This window comes from Mirounga leonina, unplaced genomic scaffold (assembly GCF_011800145.1).
Source record: "Mirounga leonina isolate KUSES-001 unplaced genomic scaffold, KU_Mleo_1.0 Mir_53, whole genome shotgun sequence".
In the NCBI taxonomy this organism is placed as follows: Eukaryota; Metazoa; Chordata; class Mammalia; order Carnivora; family Phocidae; genus Mirounga; species Mirounga leonina.
Genome location: NW_023270807.1, coordinates 12,736,868 through 12,755,931, shown reverse-complemented (window position 1 = coordinate 12,755,931; position 19,064 = coordinate 12,736,868). Strand labels below are relative to the sequence as shown.

The 19,064-nt window shown below is 42.7% G+C and overlaps 1 protein-coding gene and 1 pseudogene across 5 annotated transcripts in view; both read left to right on the top strand.

The window, feature by feature from the left end:
* RCAN2 (regulator of calcineurin 2) overlaps window positions 1-19,064 on the top strand; it is a 267,426-nt gene that overhangs the window by 84,028 nt on the left and 164,334 nt on the right. The window lies entirely within an intron of this gene.
* LOC118000859 overlaps window positions 1-19,064 on the top strand; it is a 62,767-nt pseudogene that overhangs the window by 37,437 nt on the left and 6,266 nt on the right. The window contains exons 6-7 of the transcript XR_004676582.1: window positions 8,988-10,248; window positions 12,596-12,620. The product of XR_004676582.1 is annotated as a heat shock cognate 71 kDa protein-like (transcript). The remainder of the gene's footprint in view (window positions 1-8,987; window positions 10,249-12,595; window positions 12,621-19,064) is intronic.

Below are 19,064 nucleotides of genomic sequence, written 5' to 3'. Positions count from 1 at the left end.
GGTGATGGTTGGCCCTGTCTTCACTCCTCTTGACTTTCTGACATAGAAAAAGCAATGTGCAGGAGTAAACGTGATGCTAGCCATCCCTAGGAGGATGGCATTTCTCTTGGCCAAACTCCTTCCTGTTGGAAAAAGCAAAACCAGCAAACCAGGTAGAAATGTCCTTCCCTCGCCAAGCCCCTAACCAATCTGTTTCATATTCCTTATTATCTGGATACTCAAAGTGGTTGAATAACTCAGTCAGGTAGAGCGCCAAGATAGAGAAGTGAAGGAGACGAGTTCCTTCTCTGCGTGGCTGGCAGCTTTGCTCTCTTTGGCTGGCAGGAAGGAACTATACCCTAACCTTGGTCCCTGCACTAGGAGTCCTAGTGGTGCATTGGGCATCAGTCTGTCACCATCACCAGAAACAGGAACCGTGCTGGAAATACTCAAGTTACGCGTGCTTCCCTCCTAGCAGAATCTTCAGTACGGGAAAGGCAGCCCATCCAGCTCTGCTTTTATAATAGAGGGAGGCCAGGCTAACGTGCGAGCTAATTAGTCACCATCTTCCATAGCAGGGCAAAGGAACCCATGCTGCAGTCTGAGCGGCTCACCAGCTGGTACCATCTGTGGCAGGTTGCCACCAAGAGCCTGCAGACATCCCAGCTGTTCCACCCTGTATCGGATGGCTCTAAACATGTAAACAGGTACCCGGGCAAAGTAGGGAAGTAATAGGAACATCGTCAGTGAAAGCTCTCTCTTCCAGGTACCCCACAGAGGCTGCCTAGGAAACAAAATGTTTGTGATTCCAGAAGGACTCCGACTAGAAAAGCCTCAGAAGTTGTTTTAGAAACAGCTTCTCTCCTGAGGGAATAATCATGGATTTTGTAAATATCAATCTCCACAGACTGATGACTTTGAAAAATCAAAGCTGCTTCTTTCCAGATGGGCAGTTTCAGGGTTGGACAGTACCATTCCATTTTAATCTCCAATTTCTTATTTTATTATACTTCTTTGGGACATACTCAGGTTTTAATTTTTATATAGTCCTCAATCAGTATTCTTCTTCTTCTTCTTTTTTTTTTTTTTCCTCCTCTTTTTCCCTTTAGAGGCATACTTCTAAAGGCCTGGCCCTCTGTAAGATCAGGTCATCTCACCTTTATTTTTATCAAGTACTGTTAAATCACCCATCCATCGGAAAGTCTCTGGAATTGCCTGAAGAGACACCTTGGAAACTTTGGCATCTCTGGAGGCCCATGTGGCTCAAAATCTGAGCTGTATCCCACTCACCTGGCTCCTAGTTAAAACCAGCAGGCCCCACCCTTAGGGATTCTGCTTCAGTAGGTCTGCTAAGGGGCCTGAGCCTTTGTGCATCTGCCAGGTTCCTGGGAGTTGCTGATTTTGTTGCAGCAACTGGTGCAGGGACCGCACTTAGAGAACCACAGCTGTAGGTCAAGGTATGGGTTTCCAGACTCGGTTGAACATAAAATCACCTAAATAACTTAATGACAAATGCAAATTTCCTGACCCTGTCACAAAACAGGATATTAACATCTACAAAATAAAATGATATATAATTATCAATCTTGAAGTAGACTTCTTTACCCCAACCCCCACAGATATTTTTAAAAATCCTTATCCTTCAAGGGGCTCCTGGGTGGCTCAGTCAGTAAAGTGTCTGACTCTGGATCTGAGCTCAGGTCTTGCTCTCAGAGTCACCAGTTCAAGCCCTGTGTTGGGCTCCATACTGGGGGTGGAACCTACCTAAAAAAAAATCGTTATCCTTCAAGGTCTAGTACTCTGTCCATGAAGCAGTTCCTGGCAGCAAGAATGCTTTCATTCTTTTTTAAATTTGTTTTAGATAAGAGGAAAAATTTTAATGTTATGATTTTATATTGATGAATGTTTTCCCAGACACAATATAATATGATAGATCATACAACCTCAGTGACTACTGATAAACTTTTTTTTTACTTTTATTTTTTTAATACATTTTTTAAAATTTTATTATACTGTGTTATGTTAGTCACCATACATTACATCATTAGTTTTTTTTTGTTTTTTTTTTTTAGATTTTTATTTATTTATTTGACAGAGAGAGAGACAGCGAGAGAGGGAACACAAGCAAGGGGAGTGTGAGAGGGAGAAGCAGGCTTCCCGCGGAGCGAGGAGCCCGATGCGGGGCTCGATCCCAGGACCCTGGGATCATGACCTGAGCCGAAGGCAGACGCTTGACGACTGAGCCATCCAGGCGCCCCACATCATTAGTTTTTGATGTAGTGTTTCATGATCCATTGTTTGCATATAACACCCAGTGCTCCATGCAATACGTGGAGCCCTCCTTAATACCCATCACCAGGCTAACCCATCCCCCCACCCCCCAAGAGTGCTTTTATTCTCATGAACAATCAAAATATTGTATTTTTCCCATTCTTACTACTATTTGAATGTAGACTTTTTGAAGATGGGGTTTTTGCCTGAGTGTTCTTGGAATTCTTCTTGAGGACTTCGATAAAGCGACTGACTGTTTAAAAATTTTTAAATCATTACTTTCTTTGTTTCTCATGAAAAATCCAAGTTTCATTTCCACTGAGGTCTTTGTAGTTGAGTGGCTGCTACCGTATAAGGAAAGATGCAGTTTTGTTTTGTTTTGTCTTATTTTTAAATAAGTGTGTACTACCATTAACTCCTGACTGCATTAGCTTCGGACCTGGTTTCATGTAAATCTGGTTATGCTGAGGATGCTAAGAGGGAGCTCTTGCTGTGTTGCGTTTCTGTGTGTTGGGCTTTATCTCTTTTCGTGCCTCCTTCCACGTCCCTACCCCTCCGGGAGTCTATGGCTACTTTACCAAGTAGTCCGCCCAGAAGAGTTGATGAGGAACAGAGCCACTGAATGTTTTTCTGCCACTGGGGGGCATTACAGTCTCAGTCCCATGCTCCAGGAGCTCAGACTTTGGAGTTCTAGGGTCAGTTTTAGAGGTTTCTGTCACGTTTATTAGACAGCGAAGGTCATGGGACCCAGTTTTTGGATATTTGTTGCTGAATCCCCCAGCACCTAATTGTATAGCTAGTTTCCAAAGGAAATACTGTGATTTTTATTTCAGAGAAATCATCAGCTACTTGTCTAGTTTTCTGAAACATAAAATGATGGGAATAAAGCATAAAGTGGAAGGGATTAAAGTGCTATTATTTCCACTGGTAATTTATAGCCACGCCATTCAAGGAAGTAGCCTCTAAAACTGTAAAATGTGTCTTTTAAAGTGTTTACAGACAGCTTATGTTAAAGCCAAGGGTTTACTAGAAGCAGAGCGCTAAGACCTGTTTCTCTCTCGAGTCATTTGTAAACATTAACAAAAAGAGGGGACAGAAACATTTCTTTCAAATTGCTGTAAACCTCAAACAGCTCTCCCTGGTCTCCCATCAAAATCCTTAATGCCTGTGAAGGCTGAGTGGTCAGTGAGGACTGAACTAAAGGTTTATGCCTTGGATAAGCACATTTGAAGCCTGAGAAAGAAATGAGAACAGACCAAGAAATATCTGCCAGAATTTAATGACATTTGGAGCAATGGCTTTATCTGAGAAAATTAGATAATACTATCTTTTTTTTTACATTGAGTATACGTGGCAACACTCACATCCAAATTTGCCAAGCCTGTTACAAGATGGTAGAGTGAATCTTGGCATATTAAATGTCCTGGTATGCCACCTTTTATTGCAAAATAGATTGCATCCAGCTATTGCTTAATTTTTACAATACATTTATGAGATCATAACTGGTTTTCTTCAGAAGAAAGAACTGCTCAGAATTCAGGGAAGTGCTTTTATCCTGGCATGTAGAAAAGGAAATGAGAGCTGTGATACAGTCTTACAGGGGTTATATGGGGTTTTTTTCTACAGCTTCCTATGGAGAAGCTGATACGGCAATGTGGTAAGCATCTGCCTGGTGTCATATAATTCAGATTTCCCAGACCCTGCCTTCCATTTAACTACCAGGTTGCCTTTTTTCCATTTTTGCAACATTTAACCTCTAACAATTTGTTTGTATTACATTTAGAAAGGAATTGGTAGGTTCAAAATCAATGTATTTGATGTATCCCAAAGAACTACTTTTTTTTTTTTTTTAATTTAAATTCAACTAGCCAGCATCTAATACATCATTAGTTTTTGGATGTAGTGTTCAATGATTCCTTAGTTGTGTATAACGCCCAGTGCTGATCACATCACATGCCCTCCTTAAATGCCCATCACCCAGTTATCACAAGGAACTCATTTTCTGAACTGTATTAAAAGTATATTTATTTTGTGGATTATACTACATTTCTAGAATAATTTTTATTCCAGCCCACATTTAAGAATTGAATATATAGCTAGTACAGTACTCTAGACCTGGCCGCAGGGTAAATGTTGACAAGAGTAGGGTTTTAAGAACAGCTTTAATAAGCAGATCCCAAATAACATAAACAAAAATATACTTAAGTACTTACTTTATAACAAATTATCTTTATATAGCACCTTAGATACAAATACTTAATGGTTATGAAATTATAAAGATTGATATTTCAAGCAGCATGGTCTGTGACCAAAAGAGAAATCCCATTCCTCTTGCAAATCACCTGCTCTATGCTTAGACCTCCCCCCCACCCTGTACCCTGCCCCAAAACACAAATGCCAAGTGGCCAGTCCCCACCTCAGAGGCCCAGAACACTTGCTCTCTGTACAGTACTGTACAGTGATCTTGGGAGTTTTTGGTAAACTTTTTTGTGCATGCCAAACTTTTGCTACTGTTAATAACTCACTTTGTGTGAAGCTCTATTTTAAATAGTGTGTGAGCAGGTAAGGGTAGATAGGAATGAAAAATATATTCGCAATTCCACCCTTTGATGACACATCCCACTAACCAGAATCTAGCCAGCAGGCCTTGGAAAAGCTAAATATCCAAGGTCGAGAACTACCCAGCAGTCGGGCCTTGCAGAATTATTTTTTATCACAACACACACACACACACACACACACACATCTAGCCATACAACACACAGGTAAAATATTTTTCTTCGCACATAATAAGTGCTTGGTAACCATATGCTGGTTGGTGAGCTGAATCCAGCTCTTTTGGGAATCCAGCTCTTTAGGGTTTTGTACTCAAACTTCTGCTACTTGAGCTTTTCAGATGCCACGTTTGCCACGTAACTAAAGATGTGTTAACGGTTGTGGTGGATTCGGAAAGCTTACAGGAAATCTTAGGGCAGAAATGAACTTAACACCAACTACTTGCGCTTGCACGGTTCACGAGTGACTTTGAAACTCATCCGATCCCACTGGGGGCAGCCCGGGCCAGCCTCCTGCACACCTCAAGTCAGACTCAAGCAGGCACACGCCCTCCTGGGGAAAGCTTTGGGGGGGGTCTCTTGCTGTGCTTTTTTTCTCTGTGCGCTTCTTAATACCTTGGACAATGAGAGCTGGTGGGGAAAGGCACCCAAATCTCAATGTTCTTTCCAGAATTCAGACTGTAAGGAGACCCTTGGGAGCACTGGCAATGGCCCAGTAGTAGGGATGGGAGATACATTCCCCAAACACGAAGCAGAAAGAGAGAAGACAGTGGGCTGGTTCCTGCCCAGGTGGGAAGGATGGAGGAGGAAAGGTGATTCTGGGGCTGTGACGGTCTGATGCGAACCTATGGGCAGTGTTGTGCTGCAGGAAGGGCTCTGTGAGGGAACAGCTTTGCCTAATTTCATGCTGAGAAGCACGCTGTGCTGTTTACTTGTGATTATACTGGGAGATGGTTCTCAGAACCTAGCCTGTGGGAGGACCACTGGGAAACTTGCTAAAAAACAGAGTTCTGGGTCCTTTCCCAGAGGTTCTGTTATAGTGGCCTAGAATCGGGCTTAAAAGGGTGCATGTTTAACCACTATTAGGGGTGTTTCTCATTTGGGTGGTCAGGGGAGGAGATATATATTTATATAATATATAATATATATAATTATATATATTATTTTATATGTTATATAGAATTGTATATAATATAATTATCTTATATGTTAAATTATAAATTATATAATTATATGATATATATTTATATATATAAAATGTATATAATATACAAATTGTATATACATATATATAATTATATAATTTATTTATTTAAATTCAATTAGCCAACATATAACAAATCATAAGTTTTTGTTTTATTTATTTTTTATTATGTTATGTTAATCATTGTACATTACATCATTGGTTTTTGATGTAGTGTTTCATGATTCATTGTTTGAATATAACACCCAGTCATAAGTTTTTGATGTGATGTTCATTGATTCATTAGTTGAGTGTAACACCCAGTGCTCATCACATTACGTGCCCTCCTTAATGCCCATCACCCAGTTGCCCCATCTCCCACCCACCACCCCTTCAGCGACCCTCAGTTTGTTTCCTGGAGTTCCGAGTCTCTCATTGTTTGTCTCCCTCTCTTATTTCTTGCCCTTCAGTTTTCCCTCCCTGTCCCTATGATCCTCTGTGGTTTCCTTATATTCCATATATGAGTGAAACCATATGATAATTGTCTTTTTCTGATTGACTTATTTCACTTAGCATATGCCTGGGTGGCTCAGTTGATTTAAGTGGAGGGTATATTTTAAGGAGCACCGTCTGTCACAGAGAACAGGGTCTGAAGCAGAAGGAAGCCTTTCTTTTCTTACAAATATTGGTCTTTTTTTTTTTTTTCTTGAGTATGGCCAGTACCACCTTGTCCCCCCACTGCTATGGGATAGTAGACACAGGAGCCTTAGCCCAGGGCTCCCCTACCTGCAGTGGGGTGTGGAAAATGCCCTGGGATTTCTGGGCCATAGGAGTCAATGCTGATGTGAGGGCAGGGGCAAGAGGAAGAAGCAATGAAAAGCATCACCTGTCAGGAACTAATGAGAGACACTGACTCCCAGGCAGGGTCAGGCTGCCTTCACCTCTAAGAACAACCAATCATGTCTCCCCGCTGTTTGCATTCTGGTCCAAGAAAAATGGTAGTTGAGGATGAGAGGGGGTAGGGAATGAGCTTTCCTGGAAGCCTGGACTCAGTGGGCTTTAGTAAATGCTAAGGAGAATGGAAGACCAGGCCAGGTAGAGAAATCAGTGAAAGCCAGGCAGCCGTCTCAGTGGAGGTGATCGTATGAATGGGCAAAGAAGAGGGAAACTCCCATTTTAGGCAGAAATATGGGAAACCAATGACTAGAGGTGGAATCCAGAGCCTGGAGGAAATTTCCAGATATAGGATGTTTGTTTCTGGCTAGGAGATAATGGGTGGGATACTCGGTATTCCATGAACGAGAAAGTTCACTTTGCAATTGCCCTTGTGTAGTGCTTTGAACTGTGCCCCTCCCCCAAAGATAAATCCATCCAGTACCTGTGAATGGGACTTTATTTGGTAAAAGGGTCTTTGTAAATATAATTAAGTTGAAGATCTCAGGGTAAGATCATTCTGGACTAGGGTGAGCTCCAAGTCCAATGACAAGTGTCCTGAGAAGAGGAGAGGAGAGGCAAGGGGAGGAGAGGCAAGAGGAGGAGAGGGGGAGAAACGTGGTGGCAGGGATTGGAGTGCTGTGTCTACGAGCCAAGACACAACAAGGATGGCCGGCTTAGAAGGGGACTGTCCCCTGGAGCCTCCAGAAGAAACCAACCCTGCCAACACCTTGATTTCAGACCCCTAGCTTTCAGAGCAGTGACAGAATGCATTTCTGTTGTTTTAAACCACAGAGTTTGTGGTAATTTGCAACCCTAGGAAACAAATACACCTTTCCTGCAGTTCTCCATGTTACAGATTTAGGCAGCTTGGCACTCTGCTTTGAAAATGCAGATATCTCAGAGAGTTAAGTGGTTATTAGCCATTTGAAACAATTTTTGTTAATTAAACATTTTTCCCTCCTAATGATCTGGGAAAAGAAAAATAGTTGTTATTATCAGAGATTGGAGGGAAAAACTCAGGGAATTGGAATCAAACACTTTACTTCAGGCCTATTTTGTTACTAGCTGTTTGACCACGGGAACACCACTTAACCTCTCTGAAACTGTTTTGCTATCTACAAAATGAGAATTTTAATGCTTATTTATCAGGCTGCTGTGATATGAGGAGTCAGGAAGATAGGCCCGGTGGAGCTGTTTGTAAACTTTGGGCAATTCTATGTATGAGCGCACTTGTTTTGCAGCAGGAAATACTTTTAGAGAGAAGAATTGCTAGATTTGGGGAAGAGGTAGAGAGCTAGAATGAAGCAGAAGATAAGGACAGGTAGCCCCAAACCTCTGCTATAGAATGTTTCCTGGTCTAATGAAAAAGGAAAGGAAAACTTGTCTTTTAAAATGTACTCCAGGACACATCATTCTTCCTGGCCCAGGAACATTTTATATTAAAAAGGCTTTGATCGGGCGCCTGGGTGGCTCATTCGGTTAAGCTTCTGCCTTTGGCTCAGGTCGTGATCCCAGGTTCCTGGGATGGAGCCCTGCATCGGGCTTCCTGCTCAACGGGAGTCTGCTTCTCCGTCTACCTCTCCCTCCTGCTCGTGATCTCTCTCATGCTCTTTCTCTTTCTCTCTCTCTCTCAAATAAAGAAATAAAATCTTTAAAAAATAAATAGAAGGGCTTTGGTCAACTGATCTGGGATCCTAACATGGTTTTTAATGTAATTTCTGTGAGTAAAAAAAATGTATTTGAGGTTCCAAATAATACAGCACCCAACTTGTGGAACTGGATCCCTTTCTCTGTTTGTGACATGGTGTTAGGAGCATCAGTGCATAAGATGAAGTGACAGCTTAGCGTCCTGAGTTTATGTAGCTTCTAAAGGTACCGTGTTCATGTGTGGGGAGCATTTTTTTGTTCTAGAACAGTGCTTATCAAACCTGGGCAGTATGCAGACACTTCAAAAAAGACAAAGATTTTTCTAGACTTCAATTTAATATTTTTCACAGTATGCTACTTAAGTGAATACAACACAAAACTCAGTAGGCACAGGATCTCATTGAACGACATGCTAGCTCTCCAGATTGCTGTTTTCTTTGCAAGCTGCACAAGGCCCACATGGAAGCGCTACATCTAAGGGACCTGCAATTGGCATTGATCTTGGCACCACCTCCTATTGTGTGGGTGTCTTCCAGCACGGGAAAGTGGAAATAATTGCCAACGATCAGGGAAACTGAACCACCCCAAGTTGTCACTTTTACTGACATCAAACGATTGATCAGCAATGCTGCAAAGAATGAAGTTGCAGTGAACCCCACCAACACAGTTTTTGATGTCAAATGCCTGATCGGACATAAAGTCGATGATGCTCTTGTCCAATCTGATATGGAGCATTGGCTCTTCATGGTGGGGAATGATGCTGGCAGGCCCAAGGTCTAAGTAAAATACAAGGGAAAGAAGAGGTGTCCTCTGTGGTTTTGACAAAGATGAAGGAAATCACAGAGGCTTAGACAGAAAGGTTGGAGCTGAAAGGAATGTGCTCATCTTTGACATAGGAGGTGGCACTTTTGATGTCTCAATCCTCACCATTGAAATGGGATATTTAAGGTCAAATCTACAGCTGGAGACACCCACTTAGGTGTAGAAGACTTTGACAACCGAATGGTCAACCATTTTATTGTGAAGTTCAAGTGCAAACATAAGAAGGACATCCACAAGAACAAGAGGGCAGTCCATCACCTCCAGACTGCTTACGAGTGTGCTAAGCATACATTGTCTTCCAGCAACGAGGCCAGTATTGAGATTGATGCTCTGTATGAAGGAATTGACTTCCATACCTCTATGACTTGTCCCCGATTTGAAGAATTAAATGCTGACCTGTTCTGTGGCACCCTGGACCTTATAGAGAAAGCCCTTTGGGATGCCAGCTACACAAGTGTCAGATCAATGATATTGTCCTGGTGGGTGGTTCTATCCATATCCCCAAGATTCAGAAACTTCTGCAAGACTTCTTCAACGGAAAGGAACTGAACAAGAGCATCAGCCCTGATGAGGCTGTTGCTTATGGTGCAGCTGTCCAGACAGCCATCCCTTCTGGAGACAAGTCTGAAAATGTTCAGGATTCCCTGCTGTTGGATGTCACTCCTCTTTCTCTTGGCTTTGAAACTGCTGGAGGAGTCATGACTGTCCTCACCAAGTGCAATACTACCATTCCTACCAAACAGATGCAGACCTTCCCTACCTACTCTGACAACCAGCCTGGTGTGCTCGTTCAGGTTTATGAAGGTGAGCGTGCCATAACCATGGATAACAACCTACTTGGGGTGCCTGGGTGGCTCAGTCGTTAAGCGTCTGCCTTCGGCTCAGGTCATGATCCCAGGGTCCTGGGATCGAGCCCCACATCAGGCTCCCTCCTGGGGGGAAGCCTGCTTCTCCCTCTCCCCCTCCCGCTGCTTGTGTTCCTGCTCTCGCTATGTCTCTCTGTCAAATAAATAAATAAAATCTTAAAAACAACAACAACAACCACCACCTACTTGGCAAGTTTGAACTCATAGGCATACCTCCTGCCCCCCGTGGTGCTCCTTCTGTTGAAGTCACCTTTGATATTGATGCTAATGGCATCCTCAGTGTCTCTTCTATGGATAAGAGCTCAGGAATAAAACTGAAATAAATAAAATAATAATAAAATATAAAAATAAAAGAAATAAAACTGAATTTAAAATTGGCACCAGAAAATTAAATAAATAGGCACAAAATCCCTGTGCTTATTGCTTTCACATAGGCCAAAACATTAAATACAATAAAAACTAAAAACAACCGCTATAAAACGCTGGTTCATTTAGTGTGACTGATGATACTCTTTGCTACAGTTTAATCACTGATCACTTTGTGAATTGGATAATGAATGCTGACACAACTTCTTTTTTTTTTTTTTATTTGACAGAGGCACAGTGAGAGAGGGAACACAAGCAGGGGGAGTGGGAGAGGGAGAAGCAGGCTTCCCGTGGAGCAGGGAGCCCGACGTGGGGCTCGATCCCAGGACCCCGGGATCATGACCTGAGCCGAAGGCAGACGCTTAACCGACTGAGCCACCCAGGCACCCCTATTTTATTTATTTTTTAAAAGATTTTACTTATTTATTTGAGAGAGAGCGTGCACGTGCACTCACACAGGAGCAGGGGGAGGGGCAGAGAAGCGGACTCCGCGCCGAGCAGGGAGCCAGACGCAGGGGCTCCATCCCAGGACCCCGGGATCATGACCTGAGCTGAAGGCAGACGCCTGAAGACTGAGCCACCCAGGCGCCCCATGACACAAGTTCTTTTGAGTTTGGCATGCCTGGTATTCCCCAGGACTTTCTCTATTGGAAATTCTGCAAACCCTAATTTGTGCAGTGGGCTGTGGCCTTTACCAGCTGCAAATACATCACCTGTTACATTTGACTCTGTTTCTTTTCTCGTTAGTCTGTGAGAATTAGAGTGGTAGCACTTGTCAACCTTGCAGACATAAAACTAAATGCAAATATGGGCACTGGTCATCTCTAAGATACCATGATCATCCAGATGATCCAAACTATGTCTCTATCATTATGTTAAGGTTGTCATCTTAATGAAAACACCACACTAAAAATTCTCATAGTGGTAGTCATGGACCACTTTGAAAATATCTTTGGAACTCCAGCCACTCCCCACAGTTGAGAAACACTGGTATTATACAGAACTGGGTTTAATATATGCATTACTTTTTTTCATTTTATATTTACTACAAATGTAATAAACATTCACTGTAGACATTTTAGAAAACTGAAATAATTCAAAAAATAAAAGAACCATTGTAATGCCATCACACAGAGAAAAACTACCATTAACATTTAAATATTTCTTGTTTCCCTCTGCAAATACACTGTATACATATTGTTCTATACCCTATTTAAGAAATTTTTCTCACTTAGCCAAACATTGAGGGCAGCTTTCTGGATTACTAGGTATTCTTCTACAATAACATTTTGATTGCCTTCAATTTGTCAATTCTGGGTGTCTGTCAGAATGTTCTTAATTGAATATTTATACTATTTCCAGTTTTCTGCCATCACAAACTTGTTGTGATAAATGTGCTTATTCCTAAGTTTTGTTGCACATAAATAATGAGCCTATTTACTCGTAGGATATTTTTCTAGTATTAGAACTTCTCTATAAATGAGAATTTAGGAGGCACCTGGGTGGCTCAGTCGTTAAATGTCTGCCTTCGGCTCAGGTCATGATCCCAGGGGCCTGAGATCGAGCCCCGCATCGGGCTCCCTGCTCCGCGGGAAGCCTGCTTCTCCCTCTCCCACTCCCCCTGCCTGTGTTCCCTCTCTCACTGTCTCTCTCTCTGTCAAGTAAATAAAATCTTTTTAAAAAGAGAGAGGGAGAATTCAGAATTTAAAAGATTTGTGCACATACTAATTTTATGAATCAAATATGTTATATAACGATGTGGCATTGATAACTCATAACTGGGTGAGAATGCACGGCTTAGCTGATCGCCAAAAACTACTTGTCTGTTTTTGGTACTTGGGGACAGAAGAGTTGACTTAAAATGGAAACTTTTTAATATCATAGGACATCAATTTATTTACATATAAAGGGTCTGTTATTGCCATTGCCTATTAAATAGTCTTCCTTTTTTGCTCTGATTCCCCACACAGGAATGAGAGAGATCCTGTTTAAAAGGTAAGGCAGATCCTCTCTCCCCTTTGCTCCCAACACTCCACTGGCTCCCATTTCACTAAGGATGAAAGCAAAAGGTCTTACAGTATCCCGCAAGGTCACATGTGACCTACTTTTTATGGAGAAAATTTAAAAGAAAAGGAAAATTAGAGGGCATGAATAAAAACTAGCAGTATCTCAGACAGGGAGAAACTTCCACTTATCTATTAAAATCCTGAGAATCAGTTATACATAACCCATGTCTATAATAAGAAATCTCAACATGAGCCTGAATGTCCTAACTTGGGGACCAGTTTTTTTATCCATTGGACTGTGTTCAAGAATTATACCACACCACGCTTTTATTCTTCTAGCGTGCCCAGCCACATTTTGAACTAATAAATCCTAAATGTGGGACTGACATAGGCATTAATAAAAAGTAATGCAGGACATATTCAGCACATTTTAATTTACGCAAATGCCAAATCCTAGACACTCCACTGACGTCTCTCGGTTAAGACCCGTGTAGGAAGACCTTATTTCGGCACCTTTCTGTCTAAATTTATTGCTGCTGACGAATCGAGTTCTTGAATTCTAGGGTGCTCAGCACCTGTCCAGGACTTAAATCCGATCACTGTTAATAACAACGCAGTATCACTTCCTCACCAAACAAGAGAAGCATTAGCTATTGTTAGAACAACGCATCCTTTTGAGTAGACACTGCAGGGCATTGTCACAAAGCATGAGCCTCGGAGAGTTGACTGGTGGCTCAGCTTTCAAACGTAAGTCATCTTGTGTGTTACTTAGCTTTCCGACTTGAACTCACAGACCTAAGAACCTACATTTCCTCAGCGTTCAGACATGTTCCATTGCCTGCCAAAGAAATGAAGCAAGAGTTGTTGATTTACTCTGGAAGCTTGCTAACCCTGTTGGCCATGCTGGGGATGGCAGCAGGCAGGGCGGGGAAGACCTGAGGGGAAGCCGTACCACTGGTAGACTGGGGAGCAAGCAGGCAGGTGGGAGAGAAAATTTAGGAGGCTCCACCAACCACCACAAACTCGACAAACTAAAATAAAGCAGAAAAAGAAAAAAATAAAGGATAGGGAAGAGGCTCTAAGAGGCAAGAAAAAAAGTGGTAAGGGGTCAGGCATTCACTGGAGAAGCCAGTAGGTGCTAGAGAAGGTAGGCAGCAGAAGGCAGAAGGAGGAGCTTAGGGAAATGAATAATGTGGAGGAGGAAGAGAAAACCATCCTTTTAGGAACCAGCTGTGATGCTTGTCTACTTCCCTGGCAATAGGGGCCAGGGTTTCAAGTATTACATGCTAAAGAAGGCAATCTGTTTCTTTTCTTTCTTTTTTTTAATTTTTTTTTTTTTTTAAGAGAGACAGAGTGTGCATGTGCAAGTAGGGGTGAGCGGTGGGAAGAAGGGGCAGAGGGAGAGGGGGAGAGAGAATCCGATGCAGGCTCCACGCCCAGTGCGGAGTGTGTTTATTGTGCTCACCAGGCTTGATCTCACGACCCTGAGATCATAACCTAAGCCGGATCCAAGAGTCAGATGCTCAACCAACTGAGCCCCCCAGGTGCCCCTCAGTGAATTCTCATAGCACCACAAGTCAGTAATGTTATTATTCCCGGTGTCACGGGGGTCGAAACTGAAAGTTAAATAGCTTTCCTGTGGCTGGTTTGAGCCGTGGCTTTAAATTAACAGACATCAGCTCCAAAACCCCACGCTTAAACAAATGTACTGCATTTTGGTAGTGCATAATCATTGGAAAACTATTAGGAAGAATTTCAAGGTCATCTGGTTCTGTTTTCAAATTCCAGGCTCTGGACTATTTCAGGCTGAAGATGAGATTTTTGATGGTCTGTTGCAAAATTAGAAAAGTAAGGCCAATGTTATGAAATTTTGATATAACCAAATTTACTTACAGAACTTTTTATTCTGATATTGTGTCATTCTTTTTTTGTAAGCCCCTAAAAAATGACATTTCTTTAATGAGAAGATGTTAATAATAGTAGGGTTTCTATTAATGTACTTAGGAATATAAAAACTTGGTGATCCTGTGTTGCTACCTGCCATGTTTTCAATTGTACTGGTCTAGGAAATCCAAAGCTCTTGGGACCACTGATCCATTTTTAACTCATACTTAGCGATTCCCCCACAACAGCCCTGAAAGATGGCCACGCAGGTTTTGGTTTTCACGTTCCCGATGATAGAATCCACTACTTTTTGACAGAGTTCATGCTCTATTGGGAGAAATTTCTTCCTTTTATTGAAATACAGTCTATCTTTATCTCATTAATGGAACAACAAAGAATAAGCATATCCTACTAGATTTGAAGGCAAATGTGTGAGGCACACATCACGTACACTTTCATCCTTCCAGAAATTATTCTCTGTTTTCTTGTGTATTGGCTGTCTTTCCCATTATGCATTCAATGTCAGCTTCATGAAGGCAGAGAGCCTTGCCCCAGCATCTAGGACAGCACCTGGCACAGAAGCAGTGAGCAGTCAATATTTGTCAAATGAGTACTTTGTAAATAGAGACATTCAATAAGTACTTGCTCAGTTTAATAATAAAGCTAATTCATCGTCTGCTTGATGGCCCTTCAGATTTTACATAGTCCAAGTCCCCTCTCATGCCCCCCCCAATAAGTCTTCTTTCTTTTTCCAGACTAAGAATGATCAGTCCCCTGAGTTGCTTCCCCTGTGGCAGAGTTTCCAGACTCTCACTGGTGTTCTGCCTTTGCACCACCCAGAGCATCAGTGGAGGTGCTACTGGGAGCATTGTCCAAACACCGAAGAAGACAGGGCACGGCACCATGAGGCTTGGCCATGGCCAGCTCCGGGGGGTCTCTTTCTTCTCTGACCTTCATAACATGGCTGAAGTCTATCTTGCTTAGGTCACACCATATGGTTATCTGTTAAGCTTGTCCTTGAGACATCTCCTAAATCCTTGTTGCGTTTATTTCTATGAGGTAAGATGTCCGCCATTTGGCAAAGCTTAATATGTATCCCCTTTCTATTGCATCTGGAGTTTTGACCTATAATTTAGCCTATTGAAAGCTCTTTAAATCTTGACTTTTCATTCATTCATTCATTCATTCATTCACTCACTCAACCAGTGGTTCCTGAGCATCTACAAAGCATCAGGACTCCTCTTCAGAGCCCACCTCCTCTCTGCCTTTGTGTCACTGGTGAGCACAATAAACACACTCGGTGTTGTCATCGCCCTGATCCGCTGCAGTCTTCTGAGTTGACATCTTCCAACAATCAGTGCTCTTGTGATCGGTAGCTTAATGAGCTAGGAATCCCCCAGCTTCTCCTGTCATCTAGCCCTTGCTCTGCTTAGGACAGAATGGGAGCCTTGTCCATGGTTTTGTTAGCTCTTGCTCTCAAGATCTGAATTGTGGCCCTGGGAACAGAGCAGATGGCCCCCTGAAGAAGGAAATAGATGGAAAGGTACTCTGCTATTCATGTCAGCCTCATAAGCAAAGACACCCCCCCACCCCCCGCCCTGTGCACGCACAGCTTCCAACAGAGCCAGGTATCATAACTCTTCCCGAACACGGTGGGCTGAGGACATCAATTCTCTTACACCTGCCCTGCCCTTCCTGCCCATCAGCTGCCATTTAGCAGCCACATCTTTGGGGAATCCTTATGTGCCAGGCACTTTCCTTTTGTGACCTGAATCATTTCCTACAACTGCCCCATGAAGTGCAGGAACTGTTATTAACCCCATGTCACAAACAAGGAAACTGAGGCACAGGGTGGTTGTGAAACTTGCCCAAGTCTGGGAGTTGGAGAAATGGTGCTGGCGTATGTGCCAGGCTGCCTGAGCCCACAGAACCCACCGCTCCCCTCTGACACAGGAGCTGTGGTTTCGGGGCCTGGCTGGCCTTTGCCTCAACTTCCTTTGCTCAGGGCTGTCCCTAAAGACTCTCATTCTCCCCGCCATTCATATGGCTGCTATGACATCCATATACCCTGCTGTCCACTTCACATACATTTTCTCACTCAACTGCATACAAGGGATCTGTTGTTATTACTGTTCTATGGGTCAGGACACAGAAAGAGAAAGTAGCTTTCTCAAGATCAGTATGCTTCCAAAAAGGATTCTCCCCACTCCTGGGTCTGATTTGCTCTGCTTCCATCTACCTACTTCTTAGGCCTCTAGATGAAGTCATTCCCAGCACTCTGCTGATGCCATTCCCTGAGAGTCTAGTCTTCTTCATAGAAACGAGGTTAACGTGACTCAACTGGACTTCTGCCAAGCAGTGGAAGTTTATAGCAATCACAGTTTTTTTGTTTGTTTATTTTGTTTGATTTTTAATGATAACAGGTCAATAACTAAACTTAAATGCATTATGTAAAAAGCTTGAAAAGAATATAGGAAAATTCCAAATGTCACATCCCATGGAGAACCTACCTATAGTTGTGTTTTATGCAAAGCAAGGTAATAGGGGCGCCCGAGTGGCTCAGTAGGTTAAGCGACTGCCTTCGGCTCAGGTCATGATCCCGGAGTCCTGGGATCGAGTCCCACATTGGACTCCCGGCTCAGCGGGGAGCCTGCTTCTCCCTCTGACCCTCCCCCCTCTCATGGTCTCTCTCTCATTCTCTCTCTCAAATAAATAAATTAAAAAAAAATCTTTAAAAAAAAAAATCAAGGTAATAAATGTTGGATTTTCTATTCAGAAGGCCTCAGCCCTAGCATCTGAATCAGTGTTCTAGAAGGACCACAGATACAGTGGGAATATTGTCCTGCTCATAGAGTACATTTGGTGCTCCATTTGTCTGTGATTTATAGAATAATCATAGTTGGGGACAAAGGTGTCAGGTGGGACTTGGAACAATTTCACAACGTTACAGTCAGAGGCATAGAATTTGTGTTCTTTCTGCGCCCTGAGTTCTCTTCAAGTTGCTTCCACTTCAGTAAGATCATTCTCTGACATCAACTGCTTGAAAATCCCCTCCCTCTGGTTTTCCCGTGATCGTATTTTCAACGGTTTTGCTTGTACCATCAAGCAAACCCTTCACACTTCAATATTATAACCAGAATTAGTTCAAAGAGAGTGGTCTGGTCAGTTTTTCAGTTTTACTTGGTCTGAATAATGATGGTATTTCTCTTTATTCTTGTCATTTCATAAGGCAAAGGATCATTGAGGTGGAAGTTTGACAAAAGCACTTCTTATTATGGGATAGGGGAATTTTGCCATCGTTCCTTTAGCTTCCATCCCCAAAATCGTCTGACCTGCTAGTGACAGAGGCTCTCTGGCAAGCTTGATACCCACTTGAAATACCGCTCCATCAGAACGTGGCAACCTAATCGAAGGCAAGACGTTCGGACTCAGTGGAGACAGTAGGTGGAGGACATTGGTGAGTCCTGAAGCCACTTCAGGAAATCTATAAAGCCACTACCTCATTTTCTTTGCATTCACAAGCCACATAGAAAAACCAGCCCCAGAACAGCTCTACAAGAGTGCGGCAAAGACTCACCATGCACCTGCCGAGTCCTAAGCCCCAAACACGGTCCTGCAAGTAGAGATGCATAGCACAGGATGGAGCCGTGGAGGAGCTGAGGATGGACTAGTGGGGAGGCTAGCACCTGAGCAGATCATGTCACTATCATCGGGGCATGGGGGGGGACCTGAGGTTCGGGGGACCCTTCCCGAGGGAAGTAATTGCTAAGCTGAGTAAAGAAAGACATTCCAGTGAGAGGGAACAGCAGGAGAAAAACTGAGGAGGCCTGGAACAGCAGGCAGAGTGCAAATAGCTACAAAAATGTTGCTATCAACGGCGTGCAGAGAAGGAGCCAGGAGAGACGGGAGATGAAGCTGCTCTGGCGGTTGGCACAGAATCTGGCTTGCCTTCCTCCTGCAGAGTCCAGACTGCATCCTATCATTACAGGGAGACTTTGCCATTTTTTGTTCTTTTAAATAATCAGTATTTGCCTGATCTTCATCTTCTGGCTCTTTGTGTTGTTGGTTGTTTTTTTTTTTTTTTCTTTTTCACTTTCCTCCAAAGTTGCTCACAACATTTTCTGCTTCTAGAATTTTGACTCCTTTGCATGTCTTCATATGTTTTGCATTTCTCCTTCCTCCTACCAATCATGCTCTGCTCTTTCCAGCCTGAGTATTATTTATGGTGATAGAAAAGGTGCAAACTTGGAGTAGGGCAATGGATTGAAAGCAGTTCCTTGGTATGTTGTAGGATGCTGTGGCTTCTCTGATTGGCTGCCCAGTTCCCCTTCTTGTGGATTTGTACGGCTCATGTGTATTTCCCTTGGGTGGGAATCGTCCTCCCGTGTTTGAGTATACTGCAAAAGGTTTTGGAGCAAAGTGGTTGGTAGGAAAAGCTTGAGCCTTAAGGTCAGAGAAACCTAGAGATTCCTTTGATGGTTTTTCTTTTTCTTTTTTTAAAGATTTATTTATTTATTTATTTATTTATTTATTTATTTATTTATTTATT